This window comes from Tasmannia lanceolata, unplaced genomic scaffold, assembly GCF_043159265.1.
Source record: "Tasmannia lanceolata isolate RefF3 unplaced genomic scaffold, GAP_Taslan_0.1 ptg000008l, whole genome shotgun sequence".
NCBI classification, from domain to species: Eukaryota; Viridiplantae; Streptophyta; class Magnoliopsida; order Canellales; family Winteraceae; genus Tasmannia; species Tasmannia lanceolata.
In genome coordinates, this window is record NW_027518685.1 from 31693361 (window position 1) to 31698990 (window position 5630).

A 5630-nucleotide genomic window follows, 5' to 3' on the forward strand; every position below is an offset into this window, starting at 1 on the left:
ATTCACTTGATGATATTGATCATGACACTGTCTATGGTCGGATTACGCGGCGCTACCGCTCTAATATGCCCGTACAATCCGCCAACCTCATTTCGGTTGCGCGCATGCTCCATAACTTCATGTACCACATCTTCATCCCTCGTGCTGGGATGCGTGAAGCCCTAAGACACTTAGAGGCCTATATTATCTACAACATCCTAGAGGGCCGCCAGCTTTGTCTGCCGTATATCATGTTTCGCTACATGTTTCAGACCCCTGGCCGCTACCGCTCTTCGTTGCCCTATGGCATGATTCTCACCCGTGTCTTCCGCCACTTTGGCATCACCTTGGATGGAGAAATGACCATGACTCCGACTGCCCCGTTTGATGATCAGACCTTTAACCGCATGGCTCTTAATCAAGCAGCGATTGACGTTGATTCTGACGATGGAGGCGGCTACGAAGCCGAGGCCCAGGCTGCACCGGCACCCCAGCCGTCACAGGATACATCTCAGTTCTGCACTCGCCAGGATTTGGCTCACATGCAGGAGGCTATTGAGCGATCCATTGCCTCACAGTTTGCGCAGCTGTCTACCCATGTCGACTCTGAGATTTCTGCTCGCTTCCAGACCATGACTACCCACGTTATTGACCAGTGGGCCGCCTATTATCGCTACCTCTCCGGTGACCAGTGGGGCCAGGCGCCGGGCAGTTCTTCTCATCAGCCACCGCCTCCTCCGGAGCATTAGATCGCTCTCGTTCTCTGATGATGGATCCCATTTTGCTTTGATTTAGGCGTATCTATATATTTCTATTTGCCTCGTCCTTGAATTATAAGTTGGTTGTATGGATCCTCTTTAGCTAGATGTTTCTCAAGTCAGTTGGATTTTTTTGGGATGTATTCAGTTTATCTACTTCTGTCACTCTTATGATGTGTCGTGGATGCTATATCCTTTGACTGATTGTATGCACTCTTATGTATGCCATTTCACCTCATCTATATATAAATATCTCTTTGGTTTACTGTGCGGTGTGCTTCTCTGTTTTATTTCTTTGCTTGCATACCTTATCTTATGCCTGCTTTCTCTGTTGCATTGCACTTCACTTGTCTCATTGGCTCTCACCTACACTCTTTCCTTTTGTTCCACCTTTTTGGTGATGACAAAAGGGGGAGAATATTTGAGCTCCCAAGTCATAATAACATGCATATATTAAGGGGGAGCAAAGCTCTATGCTTATAATTTTGCAATCAAATTTCAATAATTAAAAGTAATGCCTTAAATGTTCAATTAAATCAAACTCTTAGGGGGAGCCCAAATTGTTTTATTCATCCCTAAAGGGGGAGCTCCTACCCTAAAACAAATTATGTTTGTCATCATAAAAAAGGGGGAGATTGTTAGCCCAAGGGTTCAACAAGTACTCCTATTAAAATGTTTTGATGATTAACAAACTCAATTTGTTATAAAATAAAGGCTTTATACACTAATGATTTCCATTGGCAAAGTTATAATGTTCACAGCATAGCATCCTCAAGAGTGCATGACAAATGGCAATTCATTCAAGCTCAAAGTGATATCAAAGGCATGAAGAAGGCATCACCATCTCAAAGGTATTCAAAGACAAGGTTGAACTCTAGCCTAACAAGAATGGTAATCAACTCAAAAGTTCAAGCTTGGCTCAAGCATCAGTGGAGCTGAGTGAAGACATGTCAAGGCCTCTACAAGGTGCCAACAAGATTGAAGACCAAGTAAATTTAGAATGTAAATGGTCCTTCATGTTTAATCTAGGTCTATGGCACAAAGGAGATTTAAAATCAAACTAATTAGAACTTAATGGGTTTGTGAATGATCATAGTGGTGTCCCAACATTGTTGGACCCTCATGACATTCCATTTTACTGGATAAATTAAAGTTCCAAAAGCCCAAACAAAAGACAACAAAAATATAAGAAAATCTGCTGTTCGTAGGCTTCTCGGAGCTCCGAGAATTGTTCCAGGTTCAAAAAAAATAGCGCTCGGAGCTCCGAGCCCGGAGTCCGAGCAGACCGTTGGGAAGCTTAAAAATTGTGTATTTTTTCTCCTCTATAGATAGGAACCATGGGACTCTTGGAACATCACCTAAGGAGTTTACAAAGATCTCAAGAGCACTAAAAGGCATTCAATCTCCTTCTCCTTAAGATCTTCACTCTCAATCTCTCTCTTGTGCCATTTTCCTTAGATTATTCTTGAGAGACTTTAGGACTTTCATTTGTTCATCTTATTCTTGTGAGAGTGAGTGAGCTTTACTTTAGGCAAGCAAGCTTTTTCATTTCATCTTCTTTGTATTTGGCACAAAGGGCGCCGTAGAAGACCCTCGGAGCGTGAAGCTCGATTTGTACAAGGCGAAAGGAACGCCGTATTTAAGTTCCTTGGAGAAGATAGTGGAATCATCAAGGAGAGTAACTTGAGAAGAGTGGAGTAGGTCTTGAGCTAAGACCGAACCACTATAAAAATCATTGTGTCAAAGCTTCCTTGTCTCTTCACCTCTTCTCTTGTGATAAGCTTTTTACTGTTGTTTGAAATACTATTTTTGAGTTTCTATTCAATCTAAAACTAGTGCAATCTAAGTTTTCAAAATCCTTAAAATTTGAAAAGAAACCCAATTCACCCCCTCTTGGGTTGCTAAGTGGAATTTCACGTTCATAAACGGGTCTCAAAGAGGATATGAGGCCATTCACAAATGGATTCAGAAAATGAGACACCGTTCACAAATGGGCTCAAAGAGGATAAGAGATCATTCACAAATGGACTCGGAAAATGAGATACCGTTCACAAACGGGCTCAAAGAGGATATGAGGCCATTCACAAATGGACTCGAAAAATGAGACACCGTTCACAAACGGGCTCAAGGAGGATATGAGGCCATTCACGAATGGACTTCGAAAATGAGACACCGTTCACAAAAGGGCTCAAAGAGGATAAGAGACCATTCACAAATGGACTCGGAGAATGAGATACTGTTCACAAACGGGCTCAAGGAGGATATGATGCCATTCATAAATGGACTTGGAAAATGAGATACCGTTCACAAACGGGCAGGCAGAAGATAAGAGACCATTCCCAAATGAACTCGAAAAATGAGACACCGTTCCCAAACGGACTCGAAGATAAGAGACCATCCCCAACTAGACTCAGAAAATGAGATACCGCTCCTAAACGGGCTCGGAGAAGATAACAGACCATTCCCAAATGGACTCGGAAGATGAGACACCGTTCCCAAACGGGCTCGAAGAAGATAGCTTCTATTGATGAATTCAACAACGAAGAATTTAGAGATTTTTCATGAATTTGAATTTGACGTGAGATTGGATTTGATGAATTTTAGATTTTTTGAACTCAATGAAATCAGGGATAATAAAGATCGTGCCTGATAAAGATATTGGAAACTAAAATTTTGACGAATGATGAGACGACAAACCTTAGGAACGAAGAACCATGACTAACGAGAATGGATTAGGAACACTTTCATGAAACTTCAACAAGATTTTTCGCAAAGAGACTGTTGGTCTTGTCTTCTAGGGATTTTGATAACTGAAACCTTGATCTAAATACTTGAAATTGGTAATCTAGAACAACGGCTCTCTCGGATACTAACATGGTAAAGTGGGATTTGCCTTTTGATAGGTGTTTAGATAAACATTTTTTGACCAAGATAGTATTTAACTAACTGGAAGGAAATTCTGAATTTTAATGGTTCATCCTTCTGAGAAATTGGCTCAACCACCATTGCATCTGAGGTTCTGCCAAGCTTAAGGTGTCTTTCTGGGGTATGATCTTCTTACTGGAACATGGATTTCTGATGTTTCTACTTCTGAATTCTTCTGAGTTGATGTTCTTTGAAATGAAGCTGTTTGACTAGATTCTCGAGCTCTTTCAGGTACAATCGCAGGGAGCTGGCGAGGCCGGGCCTCCTTCACTGAAACAGTTGCATCATTTGGACACAAGGAAGACGGCTGACTCTTCTTAAAGAGGAAATTTGGGTAAATGACACTATTCAAAGGATTGAGAAACTCCGAAAGAGTGAACTTAGAATGACAAAGATTGACTAACTACACTGACAGAAACAGTGATGCTTCTGACTTAGTTAACGTTTTGTTTGGTAAGTCTATCTTTTCAAAGAGTAGTTTCTCAATTAATAAACACTGGACTTCTTCCTTAAAACAGTAATGCCTCAAGGATTTAATTTTCATTCCTACGATTGCTTGGTTTCAATGCCCCCAATTTCTAGGATGACACTTGCACTCGCTTGAACTTCTTTTTGATCTTCAGTCTGGATACCGGCTGTAGCCTTCTTATAATGATTCTCTTACCGTGACTAAGTCACCTCTTCGGGGTTTTTAACTTAGCGGACCGTGTCAGTCTTAACTTTTGCCTGAACCACCTTTCTAGGTTTTCGATCCAGCAGGCTATCTCCTTAGCTTTTGCCTAAGCCGCCCTTTCAGGTTTTCAACTTAGCAGGGGAATGATCTTAAATTTTGCCGAGACCGCCTTTTCAGGTTTTCAGTTTAGCAGATCTTCAAACTCCGTTCTTTTTCTTATTCATCATTTTTTTTAGGAATAGATCTTTCATTCTGAACATCTGAAGGACTTTATAGGTAGGATAGGGCTTTTCAAAGAATGACTTACGGTTGAACAAAGATTTTGACCGAACCTGTGAACAGGTTGCCTATGTATCCCAGGGTAGGAATCAGGTCGTGCGTAGTTCAGGGCGAATGCCCCTAGTTTGAAGAAAAATTGTTTGAAGGTTAATTGATTTTTCTTTTTTTTTTCTTTCTTTCTGGAATGATTGACTTCTCTTCTTTTGGAACTTGTCCCTCTTTTTTTTCTGGAACGATTGAATTTCTTTTCTTTTTTTGAATCGACCGAACTCGGTTTAACCGAGCTGCCTACGTACCCCAGTGTAGGGATCAGGTCTCGCGTAGTTCGGGGCGGATGCCCCTAGTTTGATGGGTTTTCAAGAAAATTTCATTCAGGCTCGAAGAGTTTGCAAACCAGTATTCTTTTGACGTTGGGTTATGATTTTGGGATTTATTCGGCCAAATGAGGCCTTCCGATGTTCAGATTGGGAATCAATCTAGGTTACTAGAGTTCCTCTGGTACTGATTATTTATTTATTTTTTCCTTCTTTTTTTTTCTTTTTTTTTCACGGAGTTTGACGGCATTTCCCGGTAAGAGAGAATGATTCTTCTTCCTTCTGGATATTGATAAGTAATTTGACTTTGAGGGTGCATACTGGTTTTTTGACATCATTTCATCCTTGAATCGGTGGCCCTTGATATTTTGATGAACGTTCTGAGATGATTGCTCTTGCACTTTTCATATTGAATTTGATGGCTTTACATTGTCACTGGTGAAACCTGTGACCGGGACCATTGACTGGAGATATGGAAGTTGTTTCGAATCCATGCCCCTTGTATAGCATGTGATATTCACTTCATTCTTTCTTGAACCTTCTATCTGGGTCTTTCTCCTGGCATTAATGGTAGCGCTTACTGGACCATCTCTTTATTCTCGAAATAGGTTTATCAATTCCTCACATTCTTCAGAGGGTAATGTATTTTCAATCGGCATTCACTGAATCAAAGTTTCAGTGCTAGTGTTTATCACTTCAATT